The sequence below is a fragment of the Panthera leo genome, chromosome B3, assembly GCF_018350215.1.
Source record: "Panthera leo isolate Ple1 chromosome B3, P.leo_Ple1_pat1.1, whole genome shotgun sequence".
In the NCBI taxonomy this organism is placed as follows: domain Eukaryota; kingdom Metazoa; phylum Chordata; class Mammalia; order Carnivora; family Felidae; genus Panthera; species Panthera leo.
In genome coordinates this window covers 100,231,064-100,252,807 of record NC_056684.1, presented here as the reverse complement: position 1 = coordinate 100,252,807, position 21,744 = coordinate 100,231,064, and the positions used below count along the sequence as shown (strand labels likewise).

Genomic DNA, 21,744 nt, shown 5'->3' with positions numbered 1-21,744 from the left:
ATCTTTTACCTCTTTCTATTAAAGCGCATCTGTCAGCCTTTGAAAATTCTCACACTGCACATGTTCTGTAGAAGCCTCCAGGCAGTGATGTGTGAACATTCATCTTCATTCTTTTTCTCTCTGTTTCCTCTTTGGGGGCTGAGGTATCTTAGTCTGCAAGGCATTTCACACACCATATGCCAGGTTTGCATTCCCCTGCAGAGTAGCTGGGGAAAGAAACCGTCACGGCAGTATCATAGCTCACCACTCATTTCAGTGATGGCACCTGAGCCCCTTAAAGTGGAGCAGACCAGACCTAGAGGTTTTGCTGTAAGACCTACAGTAGAGGAAAAATAGTTGAATGGCTTTCTGATTAATTAGGTTGGTTAATATTTGTCTTCTCAGCTACTACATTTGGACAATTGAGAAAATTGAGTATGTCTTAAAGGTATTTAATGTCTTTTTAAGTTTAATCTCTATACGCAATGTGGGGCTTGAACTCACAGCTGAGAGCAAGAGTTGCATGCTCTTCTGACTGAGCCAGCCAGGTGCCCCCGTCTTAAAAGTATTTTTAAACAATCCTGTTGGCATGGAAACAGCTAAAGAAGAAATGTGTGACACTAAGTTAGGGTCAAGGCAGAGCTAAAAAGAGGGTATAATAATCATACACTAGAGAAAGAACTAGAGTTTTACTAAACTGAGCGTTGGCCAGTTGACATCTGTGGATATTCTCAAGTTGTCTCTTACCCATATTCTGCTGTCATTCCTGGACCTCAAGCCTCTGCCAGGAATTGGATGGTCCTCTGACTGAATTTGAAACACCTGCATTAAATATTTTTATGGTGAGGTATGGGCAATATGTATAATTTCTTGATGTTTCATAATTTGCGTGAAAAACTTTTGCTGTACCTACAAAGAGAAAATTTGGTAGGAAGCACCCCCACTGAACTCTTAACTATATTTCCTCTAGATGGATCTAGAGAGCCCATACAACCCACACTGTCTTCCTGTGTATTCTCCTTTTGCATTGGTCCAGGGGAAAGGAAGTTGCAAGGAAATATAGTATTGAGTTTAGAGCAGTGTTCAGAATGACAGGATCTAGAATTTCATCTCAGAGTTCTTAGTAGATGTCAGTGCTGTGATGAGAACAGCCTCAGTTATATACATCCTGTTTCGGTCTACAGTGGATGTTTGTGATAATTACCAAAGAATCCTAAAGTTTCAGGGTTTGTACAGATTTTAGAGGTCATCTGGTCCAACCCTGTTTGAGTTTCATGTGAACATTTAAATAGCATAAAGTCATGAAAAGTAAAGCCAGAGGAGAGGCAGCATGTGAGGTTCAGCACAAAGACTCAATGAAAGACTGAGTACACAGCAGTAGAGAAGGGAAGTGATGGCGTCTGTACGGAAAAGTAACGACTAAGGATAGAATTCTAAAGCTGGAAGCAGCATAGAGATCAATGTTTTCCAAAGCATGTTCTGCAAATGTCAACAGATGTTTTTTTCAGAAAATACGTTTGGGAAATGCCAAATTTAAAAAAATCCTTTACAGCAAGACTTTAGGAGTCTTTGATACACTAAATCCAGTAAGAATCTATCTGGTACTGTTGGGGATCAACCAGGGTAGGGAAGTTTTCCCAAACTTATTCAACCAGACTTTTTTTTTTTTTTTATTGGAATCTACTTTGAGAAATGCTGATCACATTTTGTTACTTCATTTTACAGAGATTTGCCCCTTCATGTTATTTCTTCATTTGACAGGTGACTACTCCCACCCCATAAGAGCACATGGCCAGCCAATGACAGAGTCAGAATTAGAACCTAGTCCCCACCCCTGCACCCCCCACCCCAACCCATTCCCAGTACTGCCTGTTTCCTTCCCTTAGTAGATCAGAACTTCTGAAGAGCAGAAACTTTCTCTCAGTTTTTGTGCATCCTTCCCACCCCACCCAGTCCTCTTGTGTAATCTGAAGCTTTACTGGCTGCATGCAGGCTCTTGACAAGTGGCTCTGGGCGTGGGTTCCCCGGTTGGTCTCCTTTGTTTCCAAGGCACTCATTAAAGAGTGTCCTACCGGATCAGGACAGAGGGCCTCTCAGGTCTCAGACTCAACATACTCAAGAAAAAGAAAAACCAAAGGACGAAAAAATTAAATAAGAAAAAAAGGATACCCCGGAATCTTTTATTCATTTTCCATTTTGGTGACAAATGCAACCTTGGTAGGGAAGTTGCGTAGCGTCAAATAACATTTGATATTCCTTTCACTCCCTTCCTTAGTGTTTGTGTGTTGGCCTTTTATCAATTTATGACAACTCCCCACCAAAATGGTTCCAACATAGGTTAACTAATAGAAATTTTTTAATTTAAGTACTTTTTGGAGAATAGGAAAATTTTTGATGCTGCTGTGGGGGTGTGTGTGCTTGTTTCCCACCCCCCCGCCCCCCCCAAATAATCTCTTGGCACATAGCAGGAACTTTTCCCCTGCCTTTGTGTTTGGATAAGGGTGGGAGCATGCTTAGTATTGTCTGTTACCTTATGGTTTTTCACTTATTCGTAACTTGCTTCCTCCCCACCCTGCTGTTGTCAGGATACGTTGGGGAGTCACTCTTTAGGAAGATTACATGTGGTCTTCTGTTGGAGTAAGATGAAAAACAAGTGTATTAGCACTTCACCCTTAATGATTTCTCCTGGAAAACATCGAGCATCGTTCATACCTTCCCTTGACTACACTACCACATGCACTACCTTCTTTGCTTGATCTCTGAAAATATTTGATTCCTGTGAGATTTGTCATAGAAAAATATAGCCATTTTTGGTTCTAAGGTTGTCATAATAAATCCAAACTCTGCCAGTAAGAGTCTGAGGAGCTTTTTGCTTTTTGCTGCTAGGTACATTTCTCAGAAGTAGCCAGCACTATGACTCTCCCGAGACTCTTACGTTGTCTCCTTTTTTCAGCTTCTGTGACCTCTTCTAATGTTCACCCACTCTCCCTAACAGTACGAAATGCTGTCAATGGTTGCAGTAACGACTCTTAGAAGGTGGCCTTTCTCTTTTTCCTTTCTTACCTCTCATTTTCAATAAGAAAGGTTAATTTTCTCAGAAACTTCAATTTTTATGGAAACGTTATTCCTATTTTATCTCTGCAGAGATCTGCTTGCGTGGCAAAAAAATAATTTTCATTTTAGAATTGTTCCATTTTGATTTTTCTCAGTTGGAGCTAGTGCATGCACATTTAATAATGTCAGGGAAGCAGGTGGGGGGGAGGGGGTAAATGTAGTTTTCTCTCAGATTATGCTATGTTTCTCTAGCTGAATCGATCCATTCATTATCTCATTCACTAGGGGCAAGCAATTGTGCCCTATGGTAACAGCCTGAAAGAGTAGACTGTTCTAAGCATTCTTAGGAACATAATCCTCCTGATCCTATACAGTTTATGGTAATCATCCCCAAAAGTTTATGAAGGGTAAAATCTACACATTCATGAGCTATGGCCACAATACCACCTCCCACTAGGAGGATTGGTGGCCACAGGGACACACTGACTCCTTCAAGAACACCAAAATACATGTAAAGAAAGAGATTGGCACATTCAGATCTTGTACAGTTTAATCCATTCACAGTTTACCAGTCCAGAGTTCAAAAGATGACCACAGTTCTCAAGTTTTCAGGCTAATCTGAATATGTGATAAGTGATAGAAATTAACCCCATTAACCCATGCCAATTAGCTACATGCTAGCATGGTTCCACCTCCCATTGGTTGGTGCCACAGTGACTGAAAAGTAGGGTTTTAGATGTATGCTGTAAGAATCCAGGAATTTCAGAGCTGGACAAAAGTAATTCCTTAATGGGGTATTGACCTTAGGTGGGGAAACAAGTGGCCAGGATGGCAGGACTGTATATAGAATTGAGGCAAGATAGTGTGAGGACTAGAGAAAGGAAAGGCAAACGGGACTGGAAGAGGAGACTTGGTGCATGGTTGGAGAGTCTGACAGCTTAGATGTTCCAGAAAAGTTAGCCCAGAGTTATGTTTCTGCGAAAAGGGAAGTAGAGTAACATAGGTCTGATCACAACATTCCTTCAGTTGAGCCCTTTGACGACTCCCATTTATCAGTGCAGGCTCCCTGTGACCTAGCCCATCCTAAGTCTCCTGCCTGATCCACTGCCTATCCCTGGCAATCAAATTTCTGTGACAGCAAACGGCATCCCATTGGCCTACGAGTGCATGCGTTTTAGTATAATGGTTACCTGTCGTACTCGTCTGCCCAACATCTTATTTCTTCTCTTTTTGGGTCCTCTCGATCTTCTCATGAAGTACCACCCCAGCCCTGCCCACTCTATATGGTTCTAATAGAGCTACAGATCCTACAAAAGTCTTCTTGCAACCTTTCCCATGTCTGGTTAAAATCATATTCTGCTTTGTATGAGTCCCTATTAACACAGCTCTATCCTAGCACTGTCTGTACTATGGCCAGGCAATGGGTACAGTGATTAGCTTGGAGATAGGCCCATGACCGAAACTAGACTGAGCAGAGACTTTTCCATGGGATCTTATTTGCTGGCCTTGAAATGCAGATAACCTTCTATGGCTATTAACTACAATCCAGTGTGATAGGAGCATGGAGCTCTTTGTGGCCAAACTCCACCCCTTCCTCCTGCAACATAGATTATGTCCATCTGCTATGGGAGAGAAGGCAGCATCCACACATGAGCAGGGTCAAGAGTTCTGGGAGAGCTGAAGCCAGATTTCCCAGTTACACTTTCCTTGTATTTGTGTAAACTATTTTGAGATGCGTTTCTGTCCCTTGGAAACGGAAGAGTTCAAACTAATGATCACTTGACCAAAAATAACCTCCACATCCCTAATGAAAATTCTCTCTTTGAGGACAACGTCCTGTGAAGCCTTTCCTCAATCCCCTGGTTGAAATTAATTACTGCCTGTGAGCCCCATGCCGTAGTCTTTTCAGATTGCTATAGAAAAAATAGCATAACTTGGATGCCTTATAAACATGTCTCACAGTTCTGGAGGCTAAGAAGCCCAAGACCTTGGCACCAGCAGATTCGGTATCTGCTTCCTCATTCACATGAAGAGGAAGGGGTAAGGACTCTCTGGGATCTCTTTTATAAGGGCACTAATCCCATTTGAGAGGTCTCCACCCTGTCACCTAACCTCTTCCCAAAGGCCCCACCTCTAAACCTATCACACTGGGGATTAGGTCTCAGCATATGAATTTGGGAGAGACACATGTTCAGTCCATAGCACCCCCCTATTAGCAATGTATACCTCAATAGTTGCACTGGTTTCATTCTTCCTTGACTTGGAGTTTGTTTATCTATTATCCTCATTTGTAAGATCTTTAAAAGTAGAGAGCATACCTAAATCATCATTGGGCCCTCCATAGGCCAACACATAATAGGTTCTTAAATTTTTTGAATGATATCTAGACTACTATGTACCAAGCTCAATTCTAAGTTAGTAATAACAGTGAATTTTAAGATGTGAACATTCATGCTTTCGTGGAATTTGCATCCTAGTGGGAAAACTATCTGACGAAAATTCATGGGAATTGCTGAATTGGGAAAAACCTTGAGGAAAGGCAAACACGACCTGGAACCAAGAGGCTCAGAAAAAAGGGACCTTGCTTTTTACCACCACCAAAGAAGGCAAAATGAGCTCTTAGGGTGTGGCAAAGGAGTGGGAAGTATGTCAGGATAGAGTTCAAAATAGAACTTGAGCGTACTATTTTAAAGCTAGTCCAATTAACCGGCACCAAATGAAAATGGCCAGCTAGATGCGATTACAGGCACTCCCCAACTTGTGCCCATGGTAACTCACTGGCAGTTTCCTACGGAGACCAAAAATTATTTACTTCTTGCCATATACTCTTCCCTAAACATAACAATGCATGTTCACATCTCTCTACCTTTATACTTGCCATCCTTTCACCCTGGAATGTGTTCTTTTTTCCCATTTATGGGACCGTTACCTATTTTGAAGTCAGTAATCACTGAATTCATGATTGAGAAAAAACAAAAATCAAAAAACAGTGCTTTCCCAGTTCCTTCCAGCTGCAGAATGTTTCTCTCTATACTAGACAATAATTTATGATTTACCCTCTCTGCAACTGAAACATAATGGAAGGGAAAACAAAGGAGAAAAAGGTGGCATTCGTGAGAAATGGTAATCGGGCAATTAATTTGTGTGAGAGACTAGAACATTTTGCTTTAGTCTTTTGTTTATAAAGAGGGGAGTGTTCTCCCAAGTTTCAAATAAATATTAACTTTGGGACTACAACTTTTGGGGAGGAAGGGCTAAGGTTTGTACCCATATATAAGTATGCCCCAAGGTCAGTCCTTACACAAAACTTTGCCTCTGATGGTTGGAGCACATGCACTAAAGATGACTTATGTGGGGAAAGGACAGTGGAGGGGAAGGACAGGTCTGGGAGAGAAGCTGGTCCCACAGGTAGTGACAGTGGAAAGTTACTCAGGCAATGGGAACAACTGGGGTGTCTTGTCTGGGGGCTGTTGGAGCCAAGTTGGAAAACAATTGTTTCTGACACATCAAAGCCTGGGAATTTTTCTCAACTGGATCTATGGTGGTAAGCATTTGCTACCACCACCTGTTTTCAAAGTTTCCTCTGCTCATTTTTCCCCCTCAACTGTAAAAAAGATTTGATATGTCTACATACATAGGTATGGAAACCTACAGCTTGCCAAATTTATTAAATCCTCACTTGAGTGGCTTGTATATAAAACCACTGTTAACCTGTACCTAGCACTGTCCTAGGAGTATTAGATGTATTCCTTCATCCCCTCACAGTACCTCTACGAGGTAAACACTGTTGTCAGGCCTTGTTGTCCAACAAGGAAACCAAGGCACAAAGGTTTAGGTAGCCAGTGCGTGGTCACACAGACACAAGATGATGGTAGAGCCGTGTTGTAGGGATCCTTAAGCCTGTGCCCTGCTGCCTCTCCCGGCCTAATGTGTGGGAAAGTGTTCCAGATGGGCCTCAGGACCACACTCCACATACATATCCGTAGGAAGAGGCCTGGGAATTGTGACTCAGTCAGAATTCTAGCTTACTCCCCTGCCTGTGGTCTCGATTGCTGGTAAAAAAATAACCACAGTGCTTGCAAGTAGAATAGAAATGAGCACATTTCACAAGAAAAATAGACCAAGGTGATCACATCCTACTTTGCCTCCTTCAGCGCTGTGAGCAGAAAAGGCTGATGTCTTGACGAATGGGTTGCTCAGTGAGTATAATCTTACCGGTATTTCTTTCAGTACATACAACAGCTAAATATTCTTGCCTAAGAATAAAATCATCCTGGGAATGGTCAATCCACATACCTTAGGTTTAAGAAGACTGAAAATAACCTGTATTATACTCTGTCATAATCATCCAGGAACCACGTTTTTAATGGTGTTAAGTCTTTTCCAGAATTCAGACCCTGAAATCTTTCAGAATAAATATAAATACAAATTAAATATAAAGACACACACACAGGACATATATCAACAATCCTACTTGACAGGATTTAGACTGAACACTTTCTCAGGACCTAGGACCTCCGTAATGAATTTGTTCTTCTCCACTTAACTGAGATTTGTTGAGTCCTGTGACCACAGAATCTGATAATACTTCATGTAAGTTTCAAGATCTGGGAGCACAGTCATGTTTGTAAAAGCATTCCTTGTATGACCTGGTTGAGACAAATTCTATTAAGGAGAATCATAAAATTTGTATTATGTCATTTCCCTAGACTTGTAAATGCTTTCCTAACTTCATATGCCTAATTTAACATAACAATTTCCTTTTGCTGCCCGTTTTGCCTCACCTTTTATTAATTTCTCATGTCTAAATAGTTAATATTTGTAGCCTAAGGTGTGGCCATTATAGTGGGAGTAAATGGCAACTGATAGATGACATCACACCATCACCATTCTCTGTTCGGAGAGGTCTAATCTTGTGATTTTGGCAACACTCTTCCTGCTTAAAACAAACCAAGGAATCATCTAATTAAACAGCTATCCCATTAATAACTCATCTTTATATTTTCATTAGCTAGATTTTACAACCTGTTCTCTGCCTTGATAATTAAATATTTCATCATCCGTATACCTTTAGGTTCATTGCTTAAAACTTGCCCCATGTTTTTGCTTTTAGCCTTTGTCCTACTCTTTGGTATGTCGCTAAACAAGCTGAGCATTCAGTAAACTATGCTCTTCCGATTCTTGCATAACACTCCAGAGTACAGTAGTCTTTTTGTTATGGAGGGACAAGCTAAAGAGTGTTCTCGTTTATGTTATGGCAAATAATCTCAGATGTTATATAGGTACATATGTACTACTACACATTTTTAAAATATTTTACCTAAGTCAGCTCATAATTATACGTGGCATTGAGAAGAAAATGCTGACTGAAACAAAACGGTGAAAACAATAATAGTTTTGGAAATGTAATCCAAAAATACACTCAGATCTATGTCAACACGTGCTTGGGTCCTAAGTAATTCAGTAACTCATGCAGGCTCTTTGTCAGCTCTCCCTATGTTAACTGAGCCAGGGTGATGGTAGGACGTGCCTGGGATGCTGCAGATAATCCACTGTTTATCAAGTCTTGGCTGACCTTTAGTAAGTGGCCATTTGTCAAAGGAGGCATTAAAGATAGCTCTTAAATCCATTTGATATTTATTTAAGAACTTGAAGATCCTCCAGCTGGAACACGAGTGTGCCCAGGTATGTAATGCAATATTCATAATAGAACATTCTCAAGTTCTTTGCCTTCCATAATCAATTCACAAAGCGTCCTTCCTATTTGCACCCTTGTGCCTGAGCATCAGTTCAATAAAGAACTTATTTACAACTGCAGTACTTCTAAAAATTGTACTCCACAAATCCTTGGGCAGACAAATGCCATTGATCCCAATGTCACATTCAGGAAGTCACTGATCCAAGTACCATATTCAGCAAATTCCCAGGCATGACCAAACTTGCTAGAAAACCAAAAAGGGAAAATCTGGGAAGTAGGCCAAGATCCTGGGTGTCATTGTACAGCATTCAAGCCAACTCTGGTTTCAAAATTCCTTTGAAATTGTTACTCCATGATAGGAATGCATTCTGTGCTTGGCCACAGATCATCACACAAGAAATACATTTGCAGAATAGTTGCTGCACATTGCTGGCTTTTTGCAATAGGAAAATTTCATCCTTGGTAGAAGAGTATGTTTTGTTTTTCAATTTGTGTAAGATCTGCTGGTGAGGCATTACCAAATAGTAGATACAAAACCAGTTTAGGACTTTTTATCATATGTAATCTTGGGCTAATCCTTTATCTTCTATCTTCCCTGCTGTTTCCAAAGATGCTGTGAAGAATCAATAATTGTTATAAGCATCAGGAAGACATGACTGAAAAGAACAATAAGAAATGGTAAGTCTGCAATGATAAACTTTAGCAAGTAGTAGTATTCCTGAATAATTTATTAATGTGATGCAATCTCAATAAAAATGCAACAGGATTTTTTTTGAAGCAAGACAAACTATTTCTCAAATTCATATAGAAGAAAAAGCTAGCTGGCAAATTTCTTAGGGGAAAAAAAGGGCAGTAAGGGTGATTAGACCTATGATAAAGTAGAACATACTATGAAACTACTGTGATCAAAATGATAGAAATAGTGTATGAAGAGACAACAGAGACCAATGGAATAAACCAGAAAGCCCAGAAATGCATCAAATAGACAAATTTAGTATATGATAAAGATGACATTTTGAATCATTTCATGAGAAGGATCTAAAAGTATGAGATACACTTTTCACCTGTAAGATTGACAGCAAAAAAAAAAAAAAAAAAATCAAGCAAGTGAAAAATAAATCGAAAAATTTAATGACATGCTCTGATGATCAGGGTACTAGCAAACAAGTATTTTCAAATATTTGCTAGTGGAAACATGAATAGGCACAACCCTTTTGGAGGGCAATTTGACAATAACTATCAAAATTGAGAATGCTCACACCCTTTAACTCAGTAATTTGCTTTCACTAATATACCCTTCAAATACTCTCTTATCTGTAAAATGGCCTGCATACGAAGTAATTCGTTGCAGAAATGTTGGTGAGAGCTAAAAATTAGAAGCAATGTAAGTGTCCACTGATTGGCATTAGTTCAATAAGTGATAATACCTTCCTAAAATGGAATGATGCGCAGCTTAAAGATACTTAAAGAGAAGGCAGTTCTACCAAAAGAGCTAACCTGTATATATAGGTATGGAACAATCCACAAGCTACATGTTCAAGTGAAAACCCAAATGCAGAGCAGTGTGTACACAGTGTAGAACGTGGAGTGTGTAGAATGTGTACCTGGGGGCAAGGGGATAGTGTATCTTTCAGATAAGAAGCTATTCCTAGTGGTTTCCTCTGCGAAAGAGAAGTAGTGAGGGACAGAGTGGGAACGACTCACTTTTAGCTGTACATAGTCTTTTGTGTCTTTTGACTTTTTAACTGTGTTCATAAATTACTGACCCGAAAGCTTTCTCTTCTATAAGAAACAACGAACAATATAACACCAATAGCAGAAATAAAATAATATGAAGAATAATCTCTGAAAAATTTACATACCACAGTCTAAATACCATAGAATATAAATGTTTCTTATTCTTGTGAAAGTATTGAACAATATGATTATTATCCCAGAGGTGGGCATTGGAAAATTTAGAATATAGGAAATAGGAAAGAAATATCTTATCCAGACATTTAGAGGAATAATGGGTCAGAATCTCTTAAAAGGACAACTTAACTATCTGTCTCAGTATTCTGAAAGAGTTTCAGTAACTAAGTATCGATCCAGACATGCCTTTAAGTCAGCGTGATAACCTAAATAACTTTAAAAATCATAACACTTGCCCATGAATCCTGGCCTTTGCATGGCCCAAACATTTTAGGAATAGTATTTAAGTATGCTCAACGGGACTTAGATTGAGTACTTTTCCCTCAGGACCTAGGAACTCCATAAATGAGTTTGTCATTTTGTAGTGTTTTACCTTTGAATTGTTTCTTGTTTCTTTTATGCGGTGAGTAATGTAAGGCAAGGGGGAGAATGTAACTCAGATGGCTATGAAATCTGGTCCTTTCTATGATGGAGAAGCAAATTATGTAAGACCAAAACTGACTGTAGCCACTTCTGCCTCCTAAGGACAATGGAATAGTAGTTCCTACCAGTGAGGAAATATCTGGTCCCTACTTCACACAGAGGCCAAAAAGAAAGGTCTTTGCTGGTACTCCTGGCAGGCTCAAGGTTCACATTCGCTTAGATGAGCCATAGTTTTGCAATCCATACCAATGAGTTTTGGGATATGCAAAGGCAAGCCTGGAAAAGATCAAAATAGTTCTGCAGGTAAAGAGAACGGAACTAACGCATTGAGAGCCCTGAGAGCCCTGGTAAGTTAAAGGTGACAAGATGTGAAGAGGGTCTCAAGGGAGAGGGAACCAAGCAAACTTCTGTACAGTTTGCTCCATATTCAAATGTCTTGTATGAATGATAATGTAAGGTGGAGGGAGAGCAAAGGGCTGCCATTCCTCCCTTGGGGACAAAGAAGTGCACAATACTAACCATGGTGGGGCAAAACAGTAGATAAATTAATTCTCCAAAACCTGAGGGAACTGGAAAATACCCTAGGAATTGGAAATTACCTAGATTTCCTTGAGGGAGAACATAAGAGTTTAAGCTAATTTCCTTTGAATTTCAAAGGAGAAGGTAATCCAGCTGACATATGGCTTATACCTCCCTCCACTCAAAACCTACACAAGAGATTGTGAAATGGTCCAATACATTTATTGTATCAACAGCATTAGGCCGGCACACAGGGACTACTTGGATTTCCCACTCCTTCCTCTAAGAATAAAGTTTCAGAGGTTTCAGCTAACCCAATCTCCAGCACTTGGTCAGGAAATTAGACTTTTAAGACCTCTCATTTCTCCTGAGATCCATAAAAAACTTGCTTCCTCCAAAGAACTTCCTAAAATTCTACCTAAGTATTTACTCATAAAAATCTTTCCATGGTTTTTTTTCTAGTACTCTCGTGGATTCATGTGTTACTATTTAAATCCATTGCTCTATCTCAAATTTATTTTGAGATATAGAGTGAATTTTTTTTTCCAGCTAGTCACTCAGTTAACTGTCCGACCATTTTTTATTGAATAATCAATCGTTTCCCTATGGAGCTAAAAGGCCACATTTATCATACTAAAATTCTTCACAAATCTGTCTCGCTCGCTCGCTCTCCCTCTCGCTCTCCCCTCTCTCTCTCTTCCTCCTCTCGAGAGGAGGAGAGAACAAGCGAGAGCGAGCGAGCGAGAGAGAGAGAGACTCGAGAGAGAGGGAGAGTGAGAGGGAGAGCAAGAGAGATCCACTGACTTTTTTCGTGCGGGAAACTTCCTCCCCTACCCTCAAGGTCTTCCAGGTAGACTAAGAATTAAATTTACGTGAGAAAAAAAGAAATTTTTGTTCCTTGCGAACAGAGACCCAATAATGAAATTGAGAGTCAAAGAAATGACTAAGGCATGCAGTTTTTATACATTTTAGACAAAGGGATGATAGATTTATGAGGAATTTGCAGGTTAAGGAAAACAGCCATTTGGGGGCTTTAATTAGAAAGGAATTCTATGCAGAATTGGGGCTGAGGTAGTAAATTAGTGAAAAAGTAGCAAAGCTTATTTTATAGCTTTCTCGACTTCAGTGTCCCTATTTCTGTTGATAAGGATGTCTTTTTTACTTCTCATTACAGGGATGCGATTTTTCATAAAGGACATTTGTTTCCTGCTTTCACGGGAAAAGAGGAGGGTCTGAGTGTCCCTCCCCCAAGTGTTTCCCGAATAGGTTCAATTTAAAATAATCAATAAGCCCTTACTGTTCATTTGCAGTTTTATAATATTACCCTGTCTTGTAGGGTTGATTTCTCCTCATTCTTCTTCTTCTTCTTTTTTTTTTTTTTTTTAAAGTTTCTTGGCTCTCACCTTGAAGGGTGTTTGTTGTTGGTTGGTTGGTTGGTTTTTTGCTTTCCAATAAGAACTTTAAAATCCATTTTTCTACTTCTAAAAAACTTGTCTTTGTGTTTTCATTGAGATTATGTTAAATTTCCAGATTAATTGGGAAGATGCAGAAATCTTTGTTGACTTGGCAGCCTCCTAACTAACAAAAGGACAAGTTCTTTCATTCAGGTTTTGTTTTGTGTCTGTTAGAATTTTGGAAAGTTTTCTTTGCATGAGTTATGAACACGTCTTAATTTTATCCTGAACTATTTTGCCTTTTTTGTGACCTTTACATATGACCTCTTTTGCCCATTATGTTTTCTCAACCTGAAATTGCCATTTCTGTAAGTCAAAAAAGGTTCAACATTGGCAATCTCATATAGCTTTCCTAATAGCAACGCTAATGATTCTTTTATGTCTACTTTATTCATAATTACCTTAGTGAAATATTCAGGTTGTTTGCCATGCTTTTTCAAGAGATTTTCTTGAGTTTTTCAGGTATATAATCACATTGCCTATAAATAATAATTTATTTATTTATAAATAAACATTCATCTTTATATTCTATCTTTACTATCTAATTTTTATACCTCTCACTTATTTCTGTTGTCTGATTGTATAGGCTATTACCTCCAGGATAATGATGGTTGGGTATAGTGTTGAGGATAACATTCTAGTATTTGCCTATATAGCATGTAGGGTATGTATGCATGAGTGATATAAAATGATTATTCCTACTTTATTAAGCATTTTAATCAAAAATGGTTGAAATTTTCAAATGCTTCTTCAGCGTCATCATGGAGATGACACTATGATTTTTCTCCTTTGAAACATTAATATGGTGAAATACATAGATATATTTCATAAGATCAAATCATCTTTGCATTCCTTATATGAATCTTACTTTACTATGGCACCTGGGTGGCTCAGTCAGTTAAGCGTCTGACTTTGGCCCAGAAATTCATCCATTTTGTGCATTTAAAAATTGTTGTTTGCATAGAACTGAGCAAAATCAGCTTTTAGAAGTCTTTTAATTTCTCCCATGTCTGTGGTTATTAAATCTATTTTCATTTCCTATTTTTGGCACATGTGCTTTCTCCATTAAAAAGAAAATAGGTTAATTATTAATTTTGTTGGTTTTTGATTTATCAGTACTACCATTTTCCTTTGTCTAATTCTTTATCTTTATGCATTCCTTCCTTTTGCTGTATTAAGTGTAATAATGCCAATTCCTGCGTAGGTAGTATTTTTGTTTAATTGCTTAGATAAAATTATTTATTGTTTAAATAAAAGTTAATAGGCCATTTATATTGCTCCCCATATAAACAATTGTTAAAAAAAAAAAAACTGGGGAGAGCCCTGGGTGGCTCAGTCACTTGAGTGTCTGACTCTTGATTTCAGCTCAGGTCATCAACCCAGAATTGTGGATCAGGACTGAGGCAGGCTCTGTGCTGAACATGGAGCCTACTTAAGATTCATTCTCTCTCTCTCTCTCTCTCTCTCTCTCTCTCTCCTCTCTCCTCTCTCCTCTCTCCTCTCTCTCTCCTTCTGCCCCTCTCCCCAACTTGCTCTCTCTCTCTAAAAAAAAAAAAGAGATAATAAAATTTTAGTGAGGAGAAATGGAATGAAGTCCTTAATTCTTTTTTTCTTCTAGGTAAAAATCATGATAAATTTAACTGTCGTGTGGTTTTGTATTTTGGAATTGTTGACGATTCACTTTTCCTAAGCAATAAACCTAGTACGACAACAGGAGTTAAAAGGATGCTGTTTTTATTGACCTTCTTTAAAATGGCATTCCTCCGTTCCTTTATTTCTTAATAAATTATTATACAATGGGTCAAGCTATAATATGAAAATCAAGGAAAAATACATCCCTAGCTTCTCTCCCTGCCAAAAAGTTGGTTTATCTAATAATTTGTGCGGATCCCTAGCAAGTATTCCTTGCCTGTGCGTGGTTTTGGTATACTGAGACAGCTAGTTCCGTTCCCTTCAGTTCAGTTCAATCCAGCAGTCCTTTACTATGCGGTTTGACTATCCTAAGTGCTGTAGGGAGAATATTCCATAAACCGTGCTTCCTCCTCTCCACACCTCCCCACCCCCACCCGGAGGAGCTCACGGCCCATTCCGTTGCTCTTCCAGCCGCAATCAGACTTTGCAGAGAGATGTGTTGCAAGACAGGACTGAGGGAAGGAGGAATGGCTGAACCCAGATCATTTGCCATAACTGTGAAAACAAGGAACAAAAGTTAAGCTAGTTAATATGCATGCTCAGTAGTCAGCAGGATACTCACAGCAGTATTACTTGTAGCAACCCTCAGGAGCCTGAATGAAGCTCTTGTTTGACGCTCTAAACCCTGCCAGTATTGAATCCCCTGATTGTATTCTCTGGGAGAAGACGTGGTCCCTGACTCTGCCAAGGAGACTTGAAGGTGGGGAGGCCTCCGTTTCCTCCTACCCTCTCTCCATGCTTGACGCCAGGGCATCCAGGGAGTGGTAGAACCAGTTTGCATACAAGCTTGCAAAAGAGTTGAATTACCTTCAGAGGTTTTGATTTCTCAAAAATGCAAAATATCCTCAATTATTTCAATTCCATTCCACATAAAAGTTGGAAGAAATAATCAAGTAAGAAACGAATGTATAACATTATTTCATACTTGAAATAGTTAATTCAAAATAATCAATATTATCCTCAGGGACACTCTGATAATGGAAACAGCCTTAGATGTATTATGAAGCTTTGGGGAAGGACAGGGTTTAAGGTTTATTACTCACGTGAACACCTTAGAAACTAGAAGGCAGAAGGCAGAGCAAGAATACGATAGTATACGCTAGGATACCTTTGGAATATTTCAGTAAATTTACATCTTGTATTTCTACTACAATGGAGTCTCTGGAACAATAGTTAGTTTAGGAACACCACTGGAGTAAAGGATATCTGCACCCCAGGAATAAGGGCCCTGAAGAGGAAAGTGTTAGTCAGATTGGAGCCCAGGAAATGGTCCCTCCAAGGCTCACTCTCCTGTGACAGGAGTGTCCAAACAACCCTCCCTTCTTATCCTGGTTCCATCTGAAAACTCTCAGCCCTCACTTTCTCGTTCCTTTTGTGATATACACATAGAACTCAATATTGGTGTGGGGGATGTTGTTTTATTTTTAAGGCCATTTTGCATGTTTTTGTATCATATTTTTATAAAATTATTTCAGTAGTAATGTAACTTGTGGGTTTTTTTTTTTTTTTTGCAAAACAATCAGGTTAGCTTTTATTTTATTTTAATTTTTTTAATGTTTATTTATTTTTGAGAGAGAGAGAGAGACAGAGCACGAACGGGGAAGGGGCAGAGAGAGAGGGAGACACAGAATCCGAAGCAGGCTCCAGGCTCTGAGCTGTCAGCACAGAGCCCGACGGGAGGGGGCTCGAACTCACAAACTATGAGATCATGACCTGAGCTGAAGCCGGACGCTTAACCGACTGAGCCACCCAGGTGCCCTTATTTTATTTTGTTTCTTAAATGTAATTTATTATCAAATTGGCTAATGTACATTGTGTAAAGTGTGCTCTTGGTTTTTGGGGGTAGATTCCGGTGGTGCCTCGCTTACATACAACATCCAGTGCTCATCCCAACAAGTGCCCTCCTCAATGCCCATAGCAGTAATGTAATTTGAAAGAATCATAGAATGTCTTCCCTATGGCTTTTCTTTTCTTTTTTTAATGTTTATTTTATTTTTGAGAGAGAGAGAGACAGACAGACAGAACATGAGCAGGGAAGGGGCAGAGAGAGAGGGAGACACAGAATCCGAAGCAGGCTCCAGGCCCTGAGCTGTCAGCACAGAGCTGGACGTGGGGCTCAAACTCACGAACCATGAGATCATGACCTGAGCCGAAGTCAGACACTTAACCAACTGAGGCACGCAGACGCCCCTCCCTATGGCTTTTCTAAGTTAGATTTCTCCAGCTCCTCGTATAAAGACTCATTAACTTTCTGGCCATTCTCCCACTGTACGTATTTTAATCTGTCCCTGTCTGCCTTAAAATAAAACACTCTGAACAGGAAAATATACTCAAGTTGTCGTTCACAAGAGCAGAAGAGTAAATAAGATGGCCTCTGACCATCTTTGTCCTGCCCATTGCAGCCCTCTGGCAGCCATGCCCTTTTATTGACAACCATTACATCACAGTTCGCGAGGTCTATTTCACATGAATTGCCAAGCATCCAGGTCTTCTCAGTTGATTTTTGGATCCTGAACTCAGAGATGTTGTACTTATCAAGGTTCTTGATGGTAAATAACAGAAAACAACTATGGTTCCATAGCAGAAATGGACTGTATTTTGATTCTCATGGCTCTTGGAATCAAAGAATGGTAGAAATGGGGTGCCTGGGTGGCTCAGTCGGTTAGGCGTCTGACTTTGGCTCAGGTCATGATCTCATAGCCTGGGAGTTTGAGCCCTGCCTAGAACTCTGTGCTGACAGCTCAGAGCCTGGAGCCTGCTTCAGATTCTGTGTCTCCCTCTCTCTCTGCCCCTCCCCTGCTCATGCTCTGTCTCTCTCAACAATAAAAAAAAATAAAAAATAAAAATAAAAAAACAAAAAACAAAAACAAAGAACAGTAGAAATGAATCACATAGGAGCCCAGGGAGGCAAGGCCCAGATGAGCTGTCAGCACAGGAGCAGACTGCTCAGGACATAGCACTTTCCAGGAGGACATTCACTGTCCCAAAGCTGGCATCAGGACACCTACCACCTCTGTGCTGGTTCTACTGTCATTAGATATGCACCTCATCCTTCCAGACTCCCCACACCTTCCCCCTTGCAGAGCCACCATGAAGCATACCTAATTGACCTGAGCCTTGTCATTACCCCTTCAGGATATAGTCCCAGGTGGCAGCGTTTGATTAGTTGTGCTTAGATCTTGTCCTTGCTTGTGGTCCCAGGGGGATAGCGGCCCTTTTTGTCTCTAGAGTAGAAGAGAGGGCTGCTTCACTATCATTATCTTAGGATTCTTCCTAAATAGGAAAAGATTTTAGATGCCGGGCAGCCCAAATTATAAATACCTATTATACCTAAATTTTCGTTTTGTGGATATGGGTTCATTACTTGCAAATAATATCTTTCAGGGACTGATTCTGTCATCCAGTTAGTTTTCATTTCTAGATTTCTGCTGCTACAGACTTGGTAAGCTAGATTTTCATGTTTCTCCAGACTCCAAGGATTACAGAGGATAGTGTCAAAGTACGCATTGTGACCAGGCTTCCCTGGGGTTTGAGGGCCACACATTAATCTTCAGGAAATGGTTGTCTAGACAACCAGCTATAACCCTCCTACTTGATTAATCACCCAGTACACACAGCTCTATCCTGTCACGTAAATGACAGATATCAAGAAAGGTTTTCTCAGATGCCTTGAACAAATCTTGATACACTAGATATCTACCAGTACCCTTATCTACCAATCTATTAAACCTATCAGTTTTGTTAGTTAACATGTTCTGACCAGAGATATGGGGATAATAAGGTAGCCAACAAGGATTTAAAACATAAAGTTTCCATTCTTCATATCTCAAAGGTAATAGGCATTAAAGAGTAATTATGTTTTTTTCTCTTTGCTCATAATTATGTTCTAATTATGTTTTTTCTTTTTTTTCTTTTTAGTAATCTCAAGAGACGAAATATGATTGAAGAAGAAATCAGTTTTCCTGTCTCATTGGACATGATTGTGTTTAAGGGGAATCTTCATGATCACAGCAGGTAAGTCAACTCCAGGACCATTCTCTCCCACATGGCTCAGAGCGCTATTCTTAATTAAAAAAAAAAAAAAAAAAAATAGGCCATTAGAGAATTCCAGGTAAAAAATTATAACCCATGACGAATGAAATGAACATAGTTTTAAAAAATTTTTTTAATGTTTATTTATTTTTGAGAGAGAGAGAGAGAGAGAGAGCAGGGGAGGGGCAGAGAGAGAGACAGAGATAGAATCTAAAACAGGATCCAGGCTCTAAGCTGTCAGCACAGAGCCTGATGCAGGGCTTGAACCCACAAACCACAAGATCATGACCTGAGCTGAAATCAGACGCTTAACCGACTGAGCCACCCAGGCGCTCCTGAACACATAATTTTTTAAAGGAGTAAAGCAAATATTTACCTACAGTAATCAAACAAGAACGGGACTTCACCAAATGCCACGAATTTGAATAACTAATTGGCAAGTAAGGCTCTCGGATCATCCACATTACTAATTATTTAATCCCAGTTTAAATGATTAATCCTGATTGTTAAATAATCCTCGAAGTCTTCCTCCCCTCAGCCCTAGGAGGAGGATGAAGTCTCCAACAGGGTGAAAGAAAACTTGTCCAGGATATTTAAGAAAATTTCAGAGAAACGGAACACACATCTTCTAAGACTGCGTATTGCCTAGTTGATGTAGATCTCCTTCATCCCCTGCTATCATCTCAGGTCACAGCAAAGTGTGAGGACCCACAATTTCCAGCCCTCAGACTGTGGTAGAGAGGAGAACACCCTGGAACAAAGTGCTTTCGGATATTTATAGAGGAAAAATAATCCTGATTCAAAACAAATAGAGAGTAGAAAATCTAGATAGAATGTGAGCAGATGGGGGGAAAAATTACAAAGCTATTTTACAAACATACTTGCTTTTTACCAGTTCAAAGGAAAAAAGCATAAACATGAGAGATAGATAAAGGGTCCAACTTAGAAAAACCCTAGGGGGAGAAAAGGAAAAAGAAAAACCCTAGTAACAAGGGAATTGCCTACAAATGCTTTATACCACAAAACAACATTTTAAGAACATGAATTAAATAAAACATGAGCTCAAATAGCCTGTGATAAAAAAAGAAAAAAGCAGAATGAGCTGGGAAAAAAATGAGGACAAAAAACCCACATAATTACAAAACAAATGATTAAAGTAAAAACAGCAAGGAACAGAGTAAGAAATAGCTAAAACTTGAATTACAACATAAAGCAAAGATTGGATGTAACCACAGTAAATGCAGTTTTAAAACAAAAAGAAACTAAGAGATTAAAGTAAGTAGAAAGGGGGTAGGTAGTGGGGACTGGATGAAAGTGATCTCATGTAATGACAAATGGTGTTCCTGAAGTAGTAAACCCATCCAATTAAAAATACTGAAGAGAATGTCCCTGAGACCAAAGTGACTCTGCTGAATTAAAGAACACGCTGTGTTTCAGGAAACTTCCACATGGACCACTCAACCCTAAGACCTATCTTCGCCTCCTGACTGAAGTTCCAAAGTAAAGAAAGGATTCTTCAAGCATTCAGACCAACAAGATCAAATTATCTGCAGGGGACGTACTGACCTCAGAACCCAGTGGCAAAAGACAGAAGCAATGACTAGCGTGTAACCCAAGAATATCTTAACAAAATAAGTTGTCGTTCTAGTAGATAGGCTTTCCAAAACATGAAAAGGAGAGGAAACCCAGCACCCATGAGCCTCTCTCAAAAAACTGCTTAACAATAATAGGCTGGCAGTTAAGACAAGAATTAAAATAAGAAAAAAAGGAACAGAGAAGCCATATAAAAGGCTCTAGGTGAACACCAAATCCACTTACATATAGGCCAGTACAAACTATTGGACAGTCACTTATGAGAATGTTGAGGTCACAAACATGTCAGCATAAAAATAATGTAAAAGTTAGAAGGGAGGTTTAGATGGGAGTCTTGTGAAAACATTATCTTCATCTTTTATAGAAAAGGTCAATCAATGCTAAAAAAAAAAAAAAAAAGAAAGAAAGAAAAAGAAAAACATGACTTTCACAATTGCTTCTGAATTTTATTTATTTTTTTGAGAGAGAGAATTCATGCACGGTGGGGAGGGGGGAGGGGGAAGAGAAGGGAGAGGGGAGAGGGGCAGAGGGAGAGAGAGAATCCCAAGCAGGTTCCACACCCAAACTGACTTGGGGCTCAATCTCATGAACTATACATCATGACCTGAGCTGAAATCAAGAGCCTGATGCCCTGCTTCTGAATTTTAAAGAGCTTATAAAAGCTAACATTTCTCATACAGAAGACAACTTTATGGAGATTTAGCAATTCTTTCTCTCCCTTTGATTCTGTTTTGTGTTAAATCCAAGTTGTTTCCTTCTACCCAAGTAAAAGTAAATTAACTATCATGATTTGTTTGAGAATAAAGGAACCTTACTTAGCATGTGATGATGTCATACCCATGCGGTTGGGACAATATAGTGAAAATTAAATACTATTGATTTCCATCTTTAAAAATGAACATTTATTTTGCTACACCTGGTGGCTCAGTCAGTTAGGCATCTGACTTCAGCTTAAATCACCATCTCACAGTTCTGAGTTCGAGCTCCACATCGGGCTCTGTGCTGGCAGCTCAGAGCCTGGAGCCTGCTTCAGATTCTGTGTCTCCCTCTCTCTCTGCCCCTCCCCTGCTCATGCTCTGTCTCTCTCAAAAATAAATAAACATTCAAAAATAAATGTAATGTACCTTTATTTCATTATGTTCATATTTACTCAGCCAATAGCTTCAAATTATGCCTTACATGGATATATATATTTGCCAAAATTCATCAAACTGTGTACTTAAAATGGGTATATTTTATTATAAGTAAATGTACTTCAGTAAAGTTGACTGATTATAAAGATTTTTAATAATATGTCCCGTTAGAGTCTGCATAGAGCAGCAGGGAAGAAATGAAGATGAAGGTGAGTGGGCAAGGCTCTCCCCTCCCCCAGCCCTTACCTGGACAGTT

General features: G+C 39.4%; 1 long non-coding RNA gene across 1 annotated transcript; it reads left to right on the top strand.

Moving 5' to 3' along the window:
* Window positions 1–8,713: 8,713 nt before the first annotated feature.
* Window positions 8,714–20,722, top strand: LOC122221333. Its single transcript, XR_006203160.1, has 3 exons — window positions 8,714–9,409; window positions 18,649–18,744; window positions 20,200–20,722. It is a non-coding gene; the product is annotated as an uncharacterized LOC122221333 (long non-coding RNA).
* The last annotated feature ends 1,022 nt before the right edge of the window (window positions 20,723–21,744 follow it).